Source organism: Myotis myotis, unplaced genomic scaffold, assembly GCF_014108235.1.
Source record: "Myotis myotis isolate mMyoMyo1 unplaced genomic scaffold, mMyoMyo1.p scaffold_m19_p_5, whole genome shotgun sequence".
In the NCBI taxonomy this organism is placed as follows: domain Eukaryota; kingdom Metazoa; phylum Chordata; class Mammalia; order Chiroptera; family Vespertilionidae; genus Myotis; species Myotis myotis.
Genome location: NW_023416357.1, coordinates 110,169,397 through 110,192,109, shown reverse-complemented (window position 1 = coordinate 110,192,109; position 22,713 = coordinate 110,169,397). Strand labels below are relative to the sequence as shown.

The window sequence follows — 22,713 nt, the reverse complement described above, 5'->3', positions numbered from 1 at the left end:
AGGGGTTCCCAGCAGCGCTCCTGAGCAAGGCACCCCCCGCACAAGGGGCTCCCAGCAGCGCTCTCCTCGAGGCCTCTTACTCCGTCACATCGACTCCGTGTGACGACAGAGGCTGTCCGCTCAGGGCTGACGCAGGCACCTGGTCCACGGGGATGAGCCATGTGGCCCATCGCAGTCCTCCATTTCCAGGACCACGTCTCAGCGGACAGCAAGAAAAGGCCAAGGACTAAAGTTCTAATCAGGACCATCAAAACCAGACGCAGCTGCTGAAAAGCAAAGGGCAGACTGCTCTTGCTGCGGCGGCTCACCATTCTGCTGAACCATGTGAAACTCCCAGCTCCAGGTCTCCCACCCCCTGCCCAGTGATGATATTTGGGGTAGCAACACCAGTGGCTCTTCTAAGAGAATCTAATAATAGACAAACATGGTAATTAACCGTAACTTCGCTACCCTTCCCATTGGCTAACCAGGGCAATATGCAAATTAACTGCCAACTAAGATGGCGGCTAACCGCCAACAAAGATGGCGGTTAATTTGCAAATTCGAAATGATGGGAGGCGAAAGGGGAAGGATGGAAGATAGTGATCAGAAACCCAGGCGCAGGCAAGAGCCAGGGAGCAGGGCAAAGGTCAGCCCTGGAGGCCACCTTTGCCCTGCCACCAGCGGGTGATCGGAGAAGCCTGGGGGGTGGGGCAGGGAAGCGGACACAGAGAGCAAAGGAGACTGCAGAAGCCAGATGCAGGGGCAGGGAAGCAGCCGCCCCCATCATCCCGGCCCTGGCTTCCCTGCCCCGCACCTGGCTTCTGCGATTGGTGACCACAGAAGCCGGGTGCGGGGGCGATCGCAGAAGCCGGGTGTGTGGGAAGGGAAGCAGCCTCCGCCAGCGCCCCAGCCACAGCTTCCCTGCCCCGCACCCGGCTTCTGCGATTGGTGACCGCAGAATCCTGGCATAGGGGCGATCACAGAAGCCAGGTGCGTGGGAAGGGAAGCAGTCTCCGGCAGCGCCCAAGCCACGGCTTCCCTGCCCCGCACCCGGCTTCTGCGATCGGTGACTGCAGAAGCCGGGTGTGGGGGCGATCGCAGAAGCCGAGTGCGGGTTAGGGAAGCGTCCACCGCCAGCGTCCCCGGCCACGGCTTCCCTGCCCCACACCCGGCTTCTGCCATCCGTGACCGGAGAAGCCGGGTGCAGGGGCGATCACAGAAGCCAGGTGCATGGGCAGGGAAGCAGCCTCCGCCAGCGCCCCAGCTGCGGCTTCCCTGCCCCGCACCCGGCTTCTGTGATTGGTGACGCCTATGTTTGCATGACACTTAACTGACTACCCTCCCTGGAAGCACAGAAGAAGAAGAAGCCCCCAGAAGAAGAAGCCGCCCACTTTGGGTCCAGGCGCAAGCGCCTGGGGCTGGCTGCAGTCCAGGAGATGGACAAGCTACTGGCCAGAGGTCCCAGCCTGCAGCCACCCGGAGAAGCTACCAGCCCTGTGGTCCAGGGCGCCAGCACCTGTGGCCAGGGAAACAGGTTCCCTCTTCTCCTACTGTAGTCATTACTTCAATATTCCCCTTCTGAATTTCTCTCCTGTGCTGCAACCCAACGCCACTTTTCATCGAAAGGATACAGAACAGAGAGAGCAGTGTTAAAAGCTTACATTTTTAAGCTGGTAAGGTTGGTACTTAAACATATAAATGGAAAACTAGAGTCCTCCTTAAGGTAACAAAGGCTACAAAGGACAGGGACAGCGCGTGACCTATTATATCCAGCAATCCATACGGGGACTGAAAACTTTGCAATGATTACAATTACTGAAGATATGAATCAACTAAAACAGTTGACAGGGACAATTCTTCCATCTTTGAAAATATCTACATCAAATCTGTTTAAATAGATTTTCATCTGCATAATCTAACACATTCTGACAATACCACCACCACCACCAATGTGGTCAGTGTTGTGCTGTAAAATGTTTAATAACTGAGGGACCCCCCCCTCGAGTGCACAAATTTTGTGCACTGGGCTACTAGTCTATATAATAAAAGCCTAAGCGACCATTAAGGCGGAATGACCAGAACGACTGGTCAGTATGATGCACACAGACGCTCAACGCAGGAGCTGCCCCCCGTGGTGGTCAGGCACTCCCACAGGGTGAGCGCCGCTCAGCGGCAGTGGCGGGATCCCCTCCCACCTCCGTGGCAGCACTAAGGCGCAGTAAGCCGAGCGGTAAGGAGCAGTGAGCAGGCGGGTGGTTAGCGGTTAGTAGCGAGGGGTCCCAAATTGCGAGGGGGTGCAGGCTGGGCTGAGGGACCCGCCCACTGCATGAATTCCATGCATCGGGCCTCTAGTGATTTATAAAAACAGAGCTTCAAATTTTAGGCCTAAAAGAAAAAAGAAAAACAGCCAGAATTAGAAGTTAGTTTTAACACAATATGTTGAAAATTGCAGTCTAAGCACTGGCAGCTGGGGACAGGAGCCCTATCGCCACATGACTTCTCAGGGAGCCCTAAAACACAGTCCAGGCTTGCTGACAGTGGGCGGCCACCAGCCTTAGTCGAGGGGCTGCTGGTGCTGAGGGACACCGGCATGGCGTCCCCCGTCTTGCTGTGGCGGCAGCAGGCCTCACACACTGACAAGGCAGAAACAGTAACTCGCCTCTTTCGAGACTAGTCAAAGAGTAAACGTTTGAAACCATAAATATGACTCACTTTTCAGAAGTTAAGTCAGTTTAACAGGAAAAACCCTCTAAACTAAGAATAAATCACAGACTGAAACATCTCTGGTTCTGACACCCATTCCTGATTAAAGCGAAGGCGCATGCAGCACTGAGTGGCTGGCTGCTACCCTCTCAGTTTGAGAAACACTCTGGTGCACCTAGGTAAGAACAAAAATTAATCTCCAGGCCTAAAGGATACCGTCATGATAATAACATAATAAAGACCTCCCCAAAGGGGTCCTGGGTACCATCAATCATATAACAAGTCCACTTCCGCCAGATGAACCCCTGCCCAGGCCAGGTACCACTCAGTGTCAGCAGGAGGCCCTCCCCCGCTCCAGCCAAGCCAGCCTCTCAGGCAGCTGACAGCAGCTCCCACAGCAAGAGAAGTATGCCTCACAATCTTGCTTCTCCCAGGCCAAAACATTTTATAAATCCAGGAAAGGAAAATATTTCATTTATAAGTTCTTTTGACTGAATTTTAAAGAATTGTTTCAGACTATGTAGACCAAGCATGTCAAACTCGCGGCCCACAATGAATATTTTTGCGGCCAAGCCAATATAACGGTATGTAAGAAACATTTTAATAAAAATTTCGTAATTTGCCCTATGGCTCAGTGGATAGAGCGTCGGCCTGCAGACTGAAAGGTCCCAGGTTCAGTTCCGGTCAAGGGCATGTACCTTGGTTGCGGGCACATCTCCAGTAGGGGGTGTGCAGGAGGCAGCTGATAGATGTTTCTCTCTGATCGATGTTTCTAACTCTCTATTCCTCTCCCTTCCTCTCTGTAGAAATAAAAAAAAAAATCGTAACTTAATTTTTAGAATATCCTGTTATACATAATTATTAATAACAAACTACAATGTTCGCTAATGACTGATTACTACAATCATGTTGCATTCATTTTCCTTACGCGCCTTACATGCAGGCGCACCATTTCTCTCTGCTAATACCAGCACTGAATATTATAGCAGCCGACTGCCACGTCATTAGTCTTGGACTGACTTGTTTGGTGTGCGCAACAGGAAATATTTAGCTTTTGGAGAACAAGAACAATAGGTTTATTCGTGTTACGCTTATTAGTTTGTGCAGTTATTCAGTGTCTGGTAAGTTAATGTTCAAGAGAAAATATTAAATTTTTATTAAAATGATCTATTATATTATGTTAATGATGACTCATTTATTTCAGCCCTTTGTATTCAGTATGTCTCTAACAAAATAAACTTACGTTTCTATGAAAATGGAAGCTTTTGTTTTTTTTTGCGGCCACATACACTTAAACCTTGTTTATTTGGCCCGTGGTAAGTCTGACATGCTTGCTGTAGACAATTTGTTTCTATTATGCATTCAAGGCTTGAATACACCTTTACACCTTTACTCCTACAGAACATAAACATTCGTGGTTCCCAAGCAGACAGTCCAAAATAACAGTACATAGAAGAGAAAGGATGTCCTGTTTCAGTGACAGTATCTCAGGTTACCAGTCTCAAGCAGACAGGGATAACGTGCAGGTAACATGAAAAGGGCTAAGTGACACCCAACAAACACTTTTGAAAGTATCAAGTGAAAAATACATACCTACTGTGTACCACGTGCACCGCACAGACCTACCTGCAAGTGCAGTACCAGCCCCTTTCACACGGTCATATTCACAAACACTCACATGAAGTTTACTATGGTCCAGCCTTTGTTTACAAAACACTTTACATATACCAACTAATCCCACAGTCCAACAACAATACCCTCTGAGATTGGTATTATCATCACCATCTATATATATATAAAGAGCCAGGGGCCGTCACATCCGAAACAACTGAACTGATGACCGAACAGGCTGCGTGGGGCGACCAGACTGGCGGGGGGGGGGGGGGGGGGGGGGTCAGTGAGGGGCGACCAGGCCGGCAGGGGACGCAGTTGGTGGCAACCAGGCCGGCGGGGGGAGGGCAGTGAGGGGCGACCATGCTGGCGGGGGGAGCAGTTAGGGGCAATCAGGCCTGCAGGGGGGGCAGTTGGGGGCGACCAGGTTGACGGGGAGCGGGAGGGGGTAGTTGGGGGCAACCAGACCAGCATGGGGGGCAGTTAGGGGTGATCAGGTTGGCAGGCAGAGGCAGTTAGGGGCGATCAGGCAGGCAGACAGGTGAGCAGTTAGGATATGATACTTATCATTTCAGGCCCAACCGTAGATTTGGCACATGACAGCCCAGCCATCTCTCCCTGCCACAGTGACCAAGACAGGACATGAGTGGACCAGCAGCCCAGGTCTGTGTGACTGTATAAAGGCACCCTTCAGCCTCCTGACCCGCGTGGAACGTGAAGCAATAAACTTTTACAGATCAAGGCACACTCTGTAAATTCTAATCCTCGGGAATGCTACAGTTCAGGCCTGGCCATCTTTATTGCAGTGCCCTCACACATAGTTTAATGTGCTGCTTCCTCCAACCTCTCTGCCATTGGACTAACCACACACACACAGCCCCAGGGAGCAAGCCATTATTTAACAGTTCCCCTTCACCTACAAAATAAAATGCTAACTCAACAAAGCACACAGGGCCCTTCTGAATTTGGCCTCAACTGCTGTCATTCTCCCCTCTCACCCCACATCCTCAGCACCCTGACACCCGGCCATGCCCAAGAGGCCGGACCCTCGTGCACCGCAGCTTTCACACGCTGTTCCCGCACTCTGCCTGGAAGGCCTCTCACTCCAGTGCTGGTCTTTCAGGACCAGCTCAGGTCTGACCTCCCACAGGGCTCCTCTCTCTGCCCGCACACCCTCATCGATGGCACTGACACTAGTTAGTACTGACTTTACATTTTCTAATTGTTCTTATGTCTATAATTGTTAGGTTGGTTTTCCTACCACACCATAAAGGTCCTTAAAAACAAGGTCCACGATAGGCACTCAAATTTATTAGAATGAATATTTGGCAACATATGAACACATTTCTTTTTCCTGAAACACAGTGTCTCCAATCCAGACTATATATACTTCACTTTGAATTCAATAGTGGCTCAAATTTGGAGGCCAAATTTTTCTAGCTTACCAGACTGGTTTTGCGTTTCAGAAGCATCTATGAATGATCCATATTCCGTCTGGGAAAGCTGGCTCCCTGCTCACATATGTCTAACTTGAGAACTACAATAGTCTGGTTCTTTCTAGAAAACATCTTGTATCTGTAGTGAAAGCTGTTAAAAGTGTGTTGTGAGAAGCTGTGTTCTGTTAATCTGCTATTGTAATCAAAAGCTCCTTTGCTTAAGCCTGTTGGCTGTCAGAAGTGCCACCTCCCGGAGGGAGGCCTCAGAGCTTGGTGTTGAAAGAGTCAATTGAAGAATCGTATGCGAGCAGGGAAGCTAGAAACCAGAGAGGAGCAGCGGAAGCCAGTCTCTGAGGAAGGAGACACTGTTCCCCTCCAAGTGGGCCGAAGCAACGGGACAGCTTTCTACCTGGCGCGGAGCTTTGTATTATCTCTTTCTGCCAGGCCAAGCGATGACTGTGAGCTGAAAACTTAGAAAGCATTTGCTTGAATAAATTAAGCAATTCCGGTTCTTTGCCTGAAGAGGTTTAAAGAAGAGTTAAAATCTTCAGTTACATATGTATATTTTTTTACTTGAAGTTACCATGAAAGTTCCAGTTTCTAACAACCTGAAAGGGCTTTAGTTTAGAAATGAAAAAACTCCCGATGAACTGAAAGGTGAGCCTTTCACAGGTGACCAGTGGTGTTAGGAACAGCACGGATGGCTTGAGGTTTCAGACTTCACCATGATGTCCACACATCTCTCATTCTAACTAAATTACACTTAATCTTCTCAAATGTGTGGTCTTGAGTGCTTGTACTTCAATGGAGATGATCCTGCCCTGGAAATAATTATTTGTGTGACTGGGAAAGAATATTCTGTCATGTGGCTCTCATCCACAAAAGCCCAACTACTCAGCTGCCCATAGGAGATCGTAACCAAGACTCATTGATCCAATGGCAATTTCCCAAGAAGAGAATGAAATAAACAACTTCACTCTGCTTTGCAAATCCTGATCTATAGACCAAGGGCAAATGTCACACCCCTGCCCATCCCCTTCCAGAATTTCTCCAGACTTACCAGCAATTATGTATAACTAGAGGCCTGGTGCACGACATTCGTGCACTGGGCAGGGGGGGGGGGGGGCGCGGTGTCCCTGGGTTCCCCTCAGCCCTGCCTGCACCCTTAAGCGGTCTGGGAGCCCTCAGGAGATGTCCAACTGCCGGCTTAGGGGAGTGGGCCTAAGCGGGAGAGGCTCCTGCCACTGCCATTGCACTCGCCAGCCATCAGCCTGGCTTGTGGCTGAGCGGCACTCCCCCTGTGGGAGTGCACAGACCACCAGGGGGCAGGTCCTGCACTGAGTGTCTGCCCCTGGTGGCCAGTGCACGTCGCAGTGACCGATGGTTCCTCTGTTTGGTCAATTTGCATATTAGCATTTTATTATATAGGATAATAAAAGCATAATATGCTAATTAGACCAACATCCTTCCGGATGAAGCAGGGGCTGTGAGGGAGACCCGGTCCCGGGTGCCGGAGGGAAGCCCAGGTCCTGGGTGCCAGAGGGCAGCTGATACCAGCAGCTGGGGGAAGGAAGGCCTACTCTTGCATGAATTTTGTGCATCGGGCCTCTAGTCTATCAATAATGACTAATGCCTGCACCAAGGGGAATGGACTGTTTCAGAAACCTGTGAACGGAGGTCTTGTGGGTCTGTGTGAAGAATGAATGTCATGAAGTCGATTTCAGTGAGAAAAGAGATTTTTAATCCTGCAAGTACAGCCTCAAGTAAAGACTTTCTCCCTTTCCGAATGCATCGATACAGGTCAGGAGATAAGACAGCATGAAGGAAAAACCAAAGTTCCAGCTTGAGTGCTTGTGGCTTGTAACAGGTTCCACTCAGGTGGGGAAACTGAGTTTCTCATTATAAAATCAAGTGGAAACTTTGTGTTAAAATAACGAAGGAGGAGAAAAATCTTGGGCTACACCCCTGTCACCACTTTGCTCTGTTTTAACCTACTTTTGACTAGATAGCACGTGGTGTAGAAAGATAGAAGCCTCGGAAACATCTTTATAGCAATCTTTTAAAACATTAATTTATCACAAGGAGCTATACCAGATGCATAGCCCTTTATGCCAAGGTAATTATAGAATAAAATCACTTGCAGAACACAGGCCAACCACCAAATGTAGATAATGGAATATTACAGTGTTAAGATACACGCAAAATTCTAGGGAACAAAGTCAAGAACCCGTAGACTATCTTAGCTATTACACAACTGAGATTTCAGTTTTATTCTGGGATTTTACTTAAAAAGAAAGCACCTCCCACAGAAGTTTGTTTCATTTCTACAATTGCTGATTTTACTTCTCAAGACCCCCACTATGTTGACTTTCAAGTGATATGACAGAAAGTGAAATGAAATTTGAAACAAAGCTTGCCTCGATGTTTAACTTCACTGTAGGGCTCACAGCACACTGTACCCTTAAAGCAGTTACCAGCAGGAAGTAATGTACAGGTCACTAAAATGGGGCGGAGTCTCGGCCTTCCAGAACCTAGAATACATGGAGCATTCAAGGGAGGGGGTGGCTTTGTGTCCCACTCAACAGAACAAGTCAGAACCCTAACTCCTGCCACATGCATTCCAACCCCAAAGACTGGAAGGAACTAAAGAGCAGTCCAGGTTGTGGGGAAATTCTAATGGTGAGAGAGAAAGCAATATTATTCATTTTTCATTATTTAAAAAAAGCTACCACTACTAACATCTATATTTTTAAACACTACACAATCTACTTATGGGTATTTTCACCATGAACCCATACACAGAAACTCATCTGTTTACTTGAGTGAGTCAGTCGGGTCTTTAAATCCACTCAGCAAATCCAACTGCTCTACACTGTGCCCTCCCCACAAAGACTTCATAAAGTGAGGATAATAACAGCAAATAGTTTTTAGGGTTCAGTAAGATATGGCATTGTGCATGAGAATTCCTGAGTCTCAAACCTTAGAAACGACCTCACCACTCCTACATAACTTCTATGATCTTACATATTTGTTTAACACCCAACTACTGTTCACTTAATACTTTTCTTTTTTTTTTTTACTTAATACTTTTCTTAAAAACAAAAGTCATATCCACTGTGTTATCATCCTAAGCAACACTATCCTTGGAAGTCATGGAAACATGCCTGTTATGTTTTCCTTAATCTGCATACAAATACAAAACTAGTAAACGAAGTGTCCACCTACACATCACCTCGCGCACCATCAGCACACATACGCAAATGGAGCCACAGCCACACTGTGGGAAAGGGATTTAGTCCCAGGTGCTCTTTATAAAATTAAATGTATTGGGGTGACACTGGCTAATAAAATTATATAGGTTCCAGGTGTACAATAACACATCATCCGTACATTGTATTGTGTGTTCACCACCCTAAGCCAAGTCTCCTCCATCACTATTTATCATCCCCCTTTACCTTATCCTACTCCTCTCATTCCCCTTTTTCTCTGGTAATCACCATACCGTTGCCTATGAGGGTTTTTTTGCTTAATCCTTTCACCTTTTTATCCAGCCTCCTTCTCCTCTCTTCTCTGAAAGCTGTCAGCATGTTCTTTGTATCTATGAATCTATTTCTATTTTGTTGGTTCATTAGATTCCACATATGAGTGAGATCATATGATATTTGTCTTTCTCTGACTGGCTTATTTCACTTAGCATAATACTCTCCAGGTCACTCCATGATGTTGCAAATGGGAAGACTTCCTTCTTTTTTTTACAGCCAAGTAGTATTCCATTGTGTAAATGTACCATTGCCATTTTATTTGCTTATCTACTTACTAGAGGTCCGGTGCACAATATTCACTCACAGAGGGGTGGGGGGCCCTCAGCCCAGCCTGCACCCTCTCGCAATCCGGGACTGCTGGCTCCTAACGGCTCACCTGCCTGCCTGCCTGCCTGATCACCCTTAACCACTCTGCCTGCCTGATCGCCCCTAACCACTCTGCTTGCCTGATCGCCCCTAACCACTCTGCCTGCCTGATTGCCCCTAACCACTCTGCCTGCCTAATCACCCCTAACCACTCTGCATGCATGTCTGATGACCCCTAACCACTTGCCTGCCTGCTTGATTGCCCCTAACTGCCTCTGCCTGCCTACCTGATCACCCCTAACTGCCTGTGCTTCAGCCCCTGCCACAGTGGCTTCGTCCAGAAGGATGTCTGGAAGGTCATTTGGCTGTCTGGTCTAATTAGCATATTATGCTTTTATTATTATAGAGGCCCAGCACGCGAAATCACGCGAGACCCCAGAGTTCCTGCTAGTGCACTAGCAGGAATTTGCACCTCCTGGTGACAGGTCATTTGGTCATTACAGCATTATGGCCACTGACCTTTTATAATATAGATAGGTACTTGGGCTGCTTCCAAATCTTGGCTACTGTAAATGAACAAAGCGGGTGCATATACCCTTTTGAATTAGTGTTTCAGGTTTCTTCGGATAAATTCCCAGAAGTGAGATCACCGAGTCATAAGGCAGTTCCATTTTTAATTTTCTGAAGAAACTCCATACTGCTTTCCATAGTATAGTCTGAAATGCTTTAAGTCACAGTTAGGCAAACAGACTCAAAGAGCTACATAGTAAGTGGTGGTAGAGTCCAGACTAGAATCTAGGACAGTGATGGCGAACCTTTTGAGCTCGGCGTGTCAGCATTTTGAAAAACCCTAACTTAACTCTGGTGCCGTGCCACATATAGAAATTTTTTGATATTTGCAACCATAGTAAAACAAAGACGTATATTTTTTATATTTATTTTATATATTTAAATGCCATTTAACAAAGAAAAATCAACCAAAAAAATGAGTTCGCACGTCACCTCTGACACGTGCGTCATAGATTCGCCATCACTGCTCTAGGACTCAGTCCTAACATGATGGTCCCACCAGAGTAGCATCTCCCGGTGGGTGAGCTACAGGGAGCTTAGAGACCCAGCTTCCGGAGTTCACAAGTGACCCTCAGCAGCTGGAAAGCCCTTTGCCAGTGAGTCTGAGCTTTTCACTTTCTCTGAGAAACAATGCACACAACCGTAGTACCTGACAGCCCCTTCTCAAAGAATGGACCAGCTAAAATAAATCTGTTTCCTTCATACTGCCAAAGATAAAACATCTCCTGAATTTGTTTCTCATTTAAAATATATATATATTTTTATTGATTTCAGAGAGGAAGGGAGAGGGAGAGAGAGATAGAAACATCAATAATGAGAGAGAATCATTGATTGGCTGCCTCCTGCAAACCCCCAAATGGGGATCGAGCCTGCAACCCAGGCATGTGCCCTTGACCGGAATCGAACCTGGGACCCTTCGGTCCACAGTCCGATGCTCTATCTGCTGAGCCAAACCAGCTAGGACTGTTTCTCATTTTTTTTAAAAAATGTATTTTATTGATTTTTTACAGAGAGGAAGGGAGAGGGATAGAGAGTTAGAAACATCGATGAGAGAGAAACATCGATCAACTGCCTCCTGCACACCTCCCACTGGTGATGTGCCCGCAACCAAGGTACATGCCCTTGACCAGAATCGAACCTGGGACCCTTCAGTCTGCAGGCCAAGGCTCTTTCCACTGAACCAAACCGGTCAGGGCAGTTTCTCATTTTTTGATTCAGCAGAATCCCAGGCCCTGAGCCCACCCCTGTGGCAGCACCATGAATGCTCTGAAGGTTTAACCCCTAGAGTGCCTGGGAGCGCTATCGTGCTCCTCCTGCAGTGTCACTATTAGATGCTAGTAGTTCACTCTTTATTGACAGATGGCACCTAAGTGCAGATTACTTATGATGCCGAATGTTTGTAGTTCTAAAATTGACCACTGGCATTTATCTGCCTAATTTTTTTTTTTTTTATATTTTATTGATTTTTTACAGAGAGGAAGGGAGAGGGATAGAGAGTTAGAAACATCAATGAGAGAGAAACATCGATCAGCTGCCTCCTGCCACTCCCCACTGGGTATGTGCCCGCAACCAAGGTACATGCCCTTGACCGGAATCGAACCTGGGACCTATGAGTCCGTAGGCTGACTCTCTATCCACTGAACCAAACTGGCCCGGGCTGCCTAATTTTTTTGTGTGCATTCAAAGAATATACTAAATATTTTAGATTTTTTTTATCAAAATCTTATTAAAAGTTAAACAATATCTTCATTCATGTATTCAAAGTCAACATTAATTTTATTTTAACATTATATGTTTTGTTCAAATTTTTTTCTACTAGTATTTTATAATACAATCAGCAAACAATATGTCAAAGATGAAAACAAATGTAGTAAAGGTTTCCTTAAGTTTTTGAATATGTAACTTCATATACTTGCAATTCATAATTTTTTTTCCTGAACAGCTGTAAAACCAGCAAAAATGCCTTGGCAATTTTAGCATAGTTCCTAGGATATTGGTTGGCACTCAAAGGGTTAAGGAGGCAGGTTTCCACCTCTGGGCTTTAGGCTGGCTTAGGAAACAGTCTGCAAGTTTCCATTACAATTGTTCCTGTGTTTTCCAGATGCCCAGAGCAGGTTTATTGTCCACACACTATCCACACACTATGCCACATGGCCCCCCGGAAGGGGAGAGAACATTATAAAGTTCCTGGCCCTTTGGGAGATGCCAATCCTGGCGAGTTTAGCTATGCATGCATTTGGCTAATAATAGCTAACTTTATTAAATTTTAATTATGTGCCAGGCACTGTGCCATATCCTGCAAACACACTATCTCAGTGAATCCTAGAAATGATTTACTATGATTATCCTCACTTTACACTGAAAGGAATAGAGGCTTACCTATGCTAAGTGGTAAGTAGGTGGTAGGGTTCAGACTCAAACCCAGACTGATTGCAGTCCAACGCTCTTAACCGATGCCCTACATACACTCGACTCTTCAAAGTCACACTGAAAAGAAGAATGTATGCTCAATTTCTTACTAAGTGAGCTCATTCTTGCATCATGGAGGTCTAGAGACTGAGTAGCTGTTGGTTGAGCGGTGTTTTGTGCAACTAAAGGTTGCTAGTTCAATTCCCAATCAGGGCACACACCTGGGTTTTGGGTTTGATCTCCAGGAAGGCAGCCAATGGATGCTTCTATCTCATCTCTCTATCTCATCTTCTCTCTCTCTCTCTCTCTCTCTCTCTCTCTCTCTCTCTCTCTCTCATCATGTCCTTGGGTGAGGATTTCTTTTTCATATATAAAAAAAAGATTTATATATATACATATATATATTTAGTCTTTGTCCCCAGTTTCAGTTAAAGCTCCTAAAATCCTTGGACTTTCTTACTCATAGGAGTGCCTTTTGTTATTCCTCAGAACCACATGGAGCTGCTGCTAACATGTGACTCAGGGTGGTGGGCCCTTAGTTTCAGAGAGGGGCTGGCCACACCAGAAGGAGCAGGCACAGGATTAAAAGGTAGAAACTTTCAGTGCTACCTCCAGACCACAGGGGAGGGAAAGGTGGCTGGAGTTCAATCACCAGTTGCCAATGAATTAATCAACTGTGCCTTCATACAGGAACTCAATGAAGCTGAACAAGGCTAGGGAGCTTTAGGTGCTGGGAGGCCAGCATGCCCAAAAGTGACCTGGAAGCTGTGTGCCCACAATCCCTACCCTGCCCTGCGCATCCCTCCCATTTGGCTGTCCCTGAGTTGTATACTTGAGAATGAAGCTGTAATCCTGCCTATCATGCTGTCCTGAGTTGTAACACATGTTCTGGCAAATTATGCCCACACCCCCTGGGGTGGGGGTGGGGGTGGGGTGGGGGTCATGGGAACCTTGCAGTCTGCAGGCAGTAGTGCAGGTAGCTTGGGGCTCCCCAATCCTGGCTTGTCTCTGAAGTGGGGCAACCCTGTGAGGCTGAGTCATTAACCTATGGTGTTGGCACTAACTCTAGGCAGTTCATGTCAGAACTGAACTGAACTGAATTACTGGACACTCAGCTGCGTCAGAGAATTGTTGGAATGACATAGTTAATAACCTCAAAGAAAGAGGTACACATTAAAACCAACTTAACCAATGCCTTAGAAGTCACTTCCCTGCTTGGTTTAATCGTTAGGTTTACCACTCTCACTGATTCAGAGCCCTGCGTGCCAGTTTCCGCACTTGCAGATCTTTGGCCTGATGGACATATCCACAGTACCTGTTAAAATAACGTTTCTTTTAAAAGAAGACCAAAGAACTAATTTCGCCTGCTAAAGAGAACATGGAATGTTGTAGAAGTGTGAAGTTAATATGGGTTTTGTTTAGTTGATCATTTTAGCTGTGATTTATTTCACATTTATTATAGCTCTCGTGAGAGAATCGTGTGCCACCTCAACAGTTTACATGTAACTGTTCCCTGTGGATAGCAGGCATTATGAGATGACAAGACACAACCTGAGCATGAACTGAGGCAAATATGAACGGACTGACTCAAACTCAAATGGACCAGGGATATGACTTACCCTCGCTTATTAACTTCTGTCAAAAATCAAGTCAAAGGAGACAGATCTCTAAAGAGTTAGGCCAGTACTCCATAAGCTGTCAACTGGGACTAGCTAGCTGATCTTAGTGACCAATCTGGTTAAAACAGCCTCTGTGTCCTGCAGGCATCCCTCCCCATCAGGAACACAAACTCCAGGCCCAGAAGAGCAGCTGCGGTCAGGGGTCAGGGCTCTGATTACCCAGCACCACAGGCCCGCAGCTCCCTCCTCAAAAGGTACTCGTGAGCGGGGCCACCTTCTGGGCCTACTCCTTCCCCAGCACTCTCTCCGCAGCAGGGGCCAGTGTGAGCACTCTCCATCCACTTCCCGCTGGGCCCGGGCAGGGCTCTTCACCCTACTCCAGTCCACAACACCTCCTCCTCCCCACAGAACGCCCTACTCACAGCCTCTAGAAAGGTCTTCAGACTATTCTCGTTCAGTGTTAGGAAACCCACAGCAAAATTCTCCTTACCATAGGCATCAGTTACAACCAACTGTTTCAAGTAAATGACTAGACAAGTGACTAGTTATTTCCAAGAAAAACTGATTAGGAGAAAAAAGAACCATGGAAATATTCTTTAAAACAGACAAAGAATAGTCACTCTTGCATTCCACTCATCTAGAAAAAGAAAGTGTCGCAGCTGGGAAATGCCTCCACTGAGGATCCGGGCTCCTAGCATGTCCCGATCCTGCGACTCGGACCCACGCTACGTGAGTCCCAGCACCCTCCCGGCAGTGGCATTCCCAGCCTTCCCCTCGTGTCTACAGAGCAGCCACTAGGCAGTCATTAAGTAGAGACAAAGCAAGTATTCAACGGAAAATAAATTTGCTCCAGATTTTAAAAAAGGAGGTGGCCATTGGAGTTATTTCCACAGGGTTTCCCTGCTCAGATTCCAGGGAAGGTCACTGGAAGAGGAAGTATTCAACTTGGCATTTTGCAAAGGTATTCTGCACAGCAAGCCCTGCCAGGATAGCTGCAGAAGTTGGACTGATAAAGACTCAACTCCTATTTGAAGTCCCCTGTCCCTTCCAGCCAGGGCCTGCCGAGGAAGGCCAGCTGCTGGCCAGTCTCACCACCCTGACAGCCTCACGTGGCACAGGCTGGAGGCGGTGCAGGGAGTCTTCTCCAAAAGAGCAGTAGTTTGTGACAAAACGTTAGCGTGAAGAGCCACGATGACAGGCCAACCCCTAGGGTTCAATCAAACTCAAACTGAGTGCCGGCAGCGATGGGGCGAGGCAGCGTAATGAGAACCCACGACGCAGGGCCCGATTCTAGTCCCGTGGCTGCCAATTTCTTGCTGCGCAACTTTAAAAGCCAGTTTACTAACCTTTCTAGATTTCCATTTCCCTATTGAATCAATGCTTTCAACCTGTTTTCAGTCTCAAAATAATGACATCTTAAGGGAAAAACCAATATAACAGAATATAAAGTAACTTTCACAGAGTAAGGCAAAATGTGATGAAATGGAAGGAAGACATCAAGCCCCCTTTCCCTACATACTCTAGCAATGACCCCTGAGAGGGGTTCCCATAGCCCAGTTTGAAAAAATAACACATTGGATATATTCTAAGATTCTTGGAGGGTCTTTTTCTGCTTCTTCCTAAACTGGAAGGAGAGGCGTTAACTGCATTCACTATACTTCAGTTTTGTTCAGAACACTGCAGAGTCTAAACCAGCCGTGGGCAAACTACGGCCCGTGGGCCGCCCGTTTGAAATGAATAAAACTAAAAAAAAAAAAAAAAGACCGTACCCTTTTATGTAATGATGTTTACTTTGAATTTATATTAGTTCACACAAACACTCCATCCATGCTTTTGTTCCGGCCCTCCGGTCCAGTTTAAGAACGCATTGTGGCCCTCGAGTCAAAAAGTTTGCCCACCCCTGGTCTAAACCCTTCACCAACCAACAAGAGCTAAAAGCTATACCTACACGTTGCTGTCTTGAGAGAATGGAAGCAATCTGCTAATCAGATAAGGAGGCAAGTCTTTCTGACAGTCTCCTAGACTGAGGAAAGATTGGGGCAGTGGCTACAAAAAAGTGCTAAACATCTTCAAAAATGAGAAGTCCTACCCTGTGCAGTGCTGCTATAAGATCCTTGTCAGTCGTAGTCACATCTGGTGGGGATCTACAGGCCTCAGTGACAGAATGATTTCCAGTCTCCAGGTCCTGGGGCTGAGCCCTCCAGCAGAGCAGGGCAGAACAGGAAATGTAAGAGGCTTCCCCACACTGCAACCCAGGCTTCCATGCTGCAACCCAGCCCAAACCCACCAATCCAGCCCAGCTCACAGGACACCCAGAGCAGGCCCAGCCCTCAGGGCATCAGGGCATCAGGGGATCATCAGCTCCCGGCCTGCCACAGCCCAGGCAGTCAGGTGCGTGGGGTGCTGGCCACAGGTGGCTTGTTTTGCCACAACAAAAGCAAATCATCACTCAAGACTGACTTACTGAGCTTACCTATTCTGATGTATGGGATCGCAGTAAGGTCTCATTTGCAACATTTTAAAAATGATTTGGCACTTTGCCCCTCCCATTTTCTACTTTCAACATCACAACTTCCAAGAATTAGAGTTTGAGCCACTTCCTACTTTTTCTCGTTATTTCATTAAATTAATGTTAAATTCTACTTTTTAGTCATTTGTTAGTTAAATGGTCGGTGTGGTGGTAATCTCCTTGTTCCCCAAAAGAAATAAGACCCTCCATTACCTAGAAAAACAGACACAGAACTAGTGAAACTTGATTTGAATTCAAAGGCACTAACTCAATTAAAATTCAGTTCTACTGTGCAGCAGCTTCAGGACATGCAGGAAGAACTGACCAGGTTCACTGGTATCAACATCTGTAAACAGACACAAAAGGCCAGTGTAAGTTAAGAGCTGGGGACAGGGGGGTTAACGTGTAATTACCGTGGTTTCCATCTGAGTTACCCCTCCCCCCTCACACCAACTGGAGGCAGCCAGTGTGCAATGAGCTGTCCACACCGTGGCACAGCTACCACAATAGCAGCTGAGCCCGAGGAACTTCAGACCTCCAATGCCACGAAAATACCCACACTCCAAGTGGCATCTGCTGGCCTGCCTTTCAGCAGTTTGTCCAAAGGCCCCCAAAGTTTAAGAAACAAATTCACTGGTAACCTAGATTAGCCAGCCTGGCTCCTAGGTTCGAAGTTCCTTTAGATTTGTGGAGTCTTTCTCAAAGCACAATTAGTGGCCAATGTAGGAAGCAATGGAGTCTCCAGCATTCAAGTCCCTTGCTACCCATCCTCCCCCTTCAGAAATTAGAAAAGAGCCACCAGTCTCCAAACTGGCCAATGACACCTCGCCTGCAGGATATCTTCACACTTGAGTGATAATAAACCATTGCAATGAAGATGAACAGAGGACAGTCTAATCATCTATTGGCTAGAGCAGCGGTTCTCAACATGTGGGTCGCGACTCCTTTGGGGGTCGAACGACCCTTTCACAGGGGTCGCCTAAGGCCATCGGAAAACACATATATAATTACATCTTGTTTTTGTGATTAATCACTATGCTTTAATTATGTTCAATTTGTAACAATGAAATTGGAGGTCACCACAACATGAGGAACTATATTAAAGGGTTGCGGCATTAGGAAGGTTGAGAACCACTGGGCTAGAGCATTTGTAGTCCAGCATTAGGACACAAAGTCCAAAATTCTGTAACCCTGGCCAAAGCCAAATTATCTATGTATGAGAATCACAAAGGCATTCTCCCTTCCTCTGAGCTACTCTGCAGGATGGGGGGGGGGGGGGGGACCTATTGTTTGCCTCACTCCAGCTGTGCACTCTAGTTGCTTGCTGGCTAACTAAGACTTTCTTTTTGCCTTCAAATTGGAATTTAGTAATTCAGTACTAGGCTCTATTCCAGTGATGGTGAACCTATGACAGAACTCATTTTTCTGGTTGATTTTTCTTTGTTAAATGGCATTTAAATATACAAAATAAATATCAAAATATAAGTCTTTGTTTTACTATGGTTGCAAATATCACAAAATTTCTATATGTGACATGGCACCAGAGTTAAGTTAGGGTTTTTCAAAATGCTGACATGCCGAGCTCAAAAGGTTCGCCATCACTGCTCTATTCCATCCCCTTCAGGAACCCCAAGACTGCCCAGGAATCTCTATTCAAGTTCTGACAGTCCACCTACCCATCCTACTAAAGTACTAGAACAGGGGTGGGCAACCCCTGGCACGTGTGCCAAACATGGCACGCCAGTAACTTTTGCTGGCATGCGAAACCCTCTCTTATAATCTTCCATTTACAATTTTTTTCTTAATATCGACTTTTTTATTTTTCAGATAAATTCAGTGTAGGTGCATCTTAGATAAATAAATAATTTTACATAACAAGTTATCTTAAAGACCACAGACATGGATTGACGAGAGAGGGGAAGAGCAATTTCAATAGTGTCGAAAATGAACTATTGAGGACTCGGAATGCCATTCCAGAAATTTTTTTCTGTTTAAAAAACTTTGCAACAGCGTTACTCTCCATGTTTTCATCCACATACACTTGTGAATCTTTGTTCTCAGTGATGAATTTTGTTAAGTCTCATAATGGGAATAGCCTGACGGATGAAAGTAGTAGCTCGTGCATATCTCTGAAGGTCACGAAATATAAACCTGATGTAAAATCTCTGTCATCAGTGATGCAGCAGCAAAAGTCCCACTGATAATGTCAAACGGAGTCATAAAGTTTTCTGTCGGACTATCAGTGTACATGTATACATTAAAAAATAAATGTATTTTTCATCATCATATACTGTTTTTGTTGCTAGAATGAATTTTATTATTTCTTCAAGGTTCTTCACATATGTACACCTTAAGAGATATCAAGTAGGCGTAACATGTTCTCAAAACATTAGGGTTGGCACGCAGAAGAATTCTGAGTCAGAGATTTTGCTGGTTTTGGCACGCACTCACAGCAAGGTTGCCCACCCCTGTACTAGAACCTACAACAGGCGACGAGTCCTCAACTTCTGACTCATTTTCCCTAAACACTGAATGATTTCATTTCTAAACTGACTTTACTACAAACAGATCAAACAACGTGTAAGCCTTTCAACCGCTTGGCTCAAAGAACCAATTCACCCAAAGAACACACCAGTCACTGTTGTGGGCTTCAAAAGAAGAAAATGGCATCTTCTTTATTTTAGGTCACTGCAACATGGCTCAGGAGGGCCAAGTCCAAGGGGGCCTTTCAAGTGGACAATCTGGTCAAGGTGAGGCTGGAAGTAGCTGACCACTAGAAATGAACGGCCCCAGCAAAAGGCAAAAGGCAGTTGCATCCCTCGGTTACATGGCAGTCTGAAGATGCAGACATGGTGGGACTGGGCCCACAATGGTCATTTATCTAATATGATGCACTGAGTGAACTTTTAGCACCAACCCACATCTCACCTGAGTGTTATTAGTCACTAGGCAGACTAGACATGAGTGAGTAGAAATATTGTAACATAAAACCCACCTCCTTACAAAAACTTTAAACTAGATCTTGATGGTCATCTTTATAGACCAACGGGGGCATGTTATTATCATTTGCCCACCTTTCAACCCTAAATTCATGCACAGGAGCAAAGGAGGATTCATATACTGAAACACATTTGGGGTCCTCGTTACACAATTTTAAATAGTAGCATATCCAAGTCCTGTAAGGAAAAAGGTATGCACTCAATTATAAACACAGAGGTTGAGATTTGCCTGCCAGAAAAGACCCATATGACCACAGCCACCTCCTTTCCCATTCTCAGCTGGGTGACTTTTTAATTTAAATTACAATAGCCCCAGTAAAATAAAATAAATAAATTACAATAGCCCATCAGTAGCTACAAAACAGTAAGTGTAAGACTCTAGGAAAGGCCATAGAACGGATCAAAAGGAGCATCCACCTTGTTCTTACCTGCCTACCTACTGTGAGCCCAGCCTGGGCTCTTTCCGTTCTCCTTTTCGCTCACTGGGCTCTGGGTAATTGCTGCCCCTTCCCTTCGTTGCCCTACCTTCACACCCTTCTCCACCTCACCTTTCCTTCCCATTTCCCAGAACTTGCCATAGTTACTCCTGCTAGTTCCTGCACTAGCCACCTAATCCCAGAGTCCAGAATGCTCCTGCCCTCTTTGCAGCGCTAACTACTTTTTTAGTTAAAGCTCAACTCAGTGTCACCTCCTCAGAAAGGTGTTCCTTGACGGCCTGCCAATCACTGTCTGTCCCATCACTCTCGTTTTCTTTTTTTTAAAAAATATATTTCTTTATTGATTTCAGAGAAGAAGGGAGAGGGGGGAGAGAGAAACATCAATGATGAGAGAGAATCATTGATCGGCTGCCTCCTGCACGCCCCCTACTGGGGATCGAGCCCTCAACCCAGGCATGTACCCTTGGCCGGAATCCAACCTGGAATCCTTCAGTCCGCAGGCTGACACGCTATCCGCTGAGCCAAGCCGGTAGGGCCCATCACTCTCGTTTTCTTTGGCACGCATCAAAACCTGATTTATACGTTTGTTATTATGTGTCCCCACCCGGAACCTGATGGAAGCTTCCTAAGAGTGGACATTATGCTTGTGTTCATCTTTGAATGCCCAGGGCCCAAAACACCAGCTAAGCACTTAGCCATTCACAAATGCTTCTTGAATGAATGAATTCTGGACCTTTTATTCAATGACTCCAGAACAATTAAGGTGAGAGCAGCAGCCACTCTTTTGTTGCATTTCTGTGAAACACCTAAACATGATGTTACTTGTAAAATCAAAGCATTATATTGTTTTATCAGACCCAGATGAGTAGGTTAACAGTTCTCCCAGCAATATGCACACACAGGGCCAGGATTTATGCTCTCTCTCTAACACAAGGATCCCCAAAATTAGACACTATCTCTCAAAGTTCTTCAGAAAACAGTTCCAGATCCAACAGAGGATTTCCAAAGAAAATATCAACAACGAAATAGGATTCATCAGATGTCACAGGCTGAAGGAGCACATTTCTTGGGGTTGTTCTTTTTTTTTAAACTAACTGACAATAAAGAGACCTTCTTCCCAATCATTCTTTGCTTTCTTCAAATAATTTTTTCACATCTGTTATCGGTTTGTGTTCTTGCTTAAAGCAAAACTAAACAGGTCACATTTTCTCATTTAAAAACACCTATACAAAAAGAATCAGCGAAGTAAGATGGCAATCAGCACAAGCCGAGTGTGTCACTGAAAACCTGTGGGCCAGACACACAAATGGGGGGGCGGGGGGGCGCTACTGTCCCAGCGTAGAAAAAGTAAAATTGGGTTTTCTGTCCTCCGAGATGCATCACGAAGTGTGGGCGGAGAGAAACACAGAAATCCAGAATTAGCCGAACATCAAATCATTTTGGGAAGAGTTGACACCATGCACATTCCTCACCCGGAAAGTATTCAGAGCAGGAGACCTGATTCCTGGGCTATGATGCCATTCAGGAATCCTCTCAAGGGCTCTGGGTTCCAGCATTCACAGGGGAAGGTTCCTCTGACTCGGGGCTCCCGGGCTCCGATTATTTACAAAGCTTGCATTTAATCGAAGATCTGGATGGAGGCTGAACGCCAAATTCAAAAGAGGGGGGCCAAGGTGCCGAGTTCCATAAAGAAACACACACCCGATCACCACCTCACCCCAGAGAATTACAGTGGAGACCAGGGTGCGCGGGAGACGGGAGGATAGGGGTGCGGGGCGGTGGGAAAAGCAACACCTGTGTCACCCCGTCCCGCTTCCCACTCAGGACAGGCAACGCCTCCAGCCCCCCTGCCTCGGCACCGATGGAGATCGCCACGGCCCAGGTGCAGAGGAAGGGAAGGCCTTCGGGTCTGAGCCCCTTAATCCCGGGCTGTTAATGATTACAGAGCGGGATGGGGGTGGGGAGGCCGCGAGGGCGGGCGGAGGGAGCGAAGACCCCCCGCCACCTCCCGCCGCGCCGCGCTCACCGGGCGCAGGAACCGAGTCTGCACCCTCCCGGCGGCGGGGTGGAGGCGGAGGCCGGGCTAAGTTTCCCGAGCCCGGGCTGACCCGCGCGGGCTCCCCTCGCCTCCTTCCAGAGGAACCAGTCCAGACAAGGCGCGGACTTCCACTCCTCCCGTCCACCCCCTCCCGAAGGTACCCAACCCCCGCCCCTTCAGCGCTCCCCCTTTTCCTCGATTCGGCCCCCCCATAACTCACAGTTGCTCCAGAGGTTCCTCCAGTGAAACCCTTTCTGGCAAGGACGGCGGCCCGGCGGGTCCAAAGCACCTACCATCCCCGCTCGCGTTCCCAGACTCCCTGCCCCGCCGCCGCCGCCGCCGCCGCCACCCCAGCCGCCGCCGCCTCTTCCCCCGCGGCCCACCGGCCGCGGCCGCCCCGAAGCCCCGCCCCCCCATCGCCGGCGCATCATCACTTCCGGTAACCCCGCTGCCGCGGCTCCCGGAGGAACAGAGGGGCGGGGGCGGGGAGCGTGCGTCACGACGTACGCACGTAGGCAGCCGTCGCCAAGTGAGTGCACAGGCCTGGCCACG

The 22,713-nt window shown here is 47.0% G+C and overlaps 1 protein-coding gene across 2 annotated transcripts in view; it reads right to left on the bottom strand.

The window, feature by feature from the left end:
* DCUN1D3 (defective in cullin neddylation 1 domain containing 3) overlaps positions 1 to 22,551 on the bottom strand; it is a 41,263-nt gene extending 18,712 nt beyond the window's left edge. The window contains exons 1-2 of one of the 2 annotated variants that reach the window (XM_036307805.1): positions 22,382 to 22,551; positions 16,901 to 17,033 (exon numbers count right to left, since the gene is read on the bottom strand). The gene's annotated coding sequence lies outside the window, so the exon portion shown is untranslated. The remainder of the gene's footprint in view (positions 1 to 16,900; positions 17,034 to 22,381) is intronic. The other variant, XM_036307804.1, reaches the window with a different exon arrangement.
* Between the last annotated feature and the right edge of the window lie 162 nt (positions 22,552 to 22,713).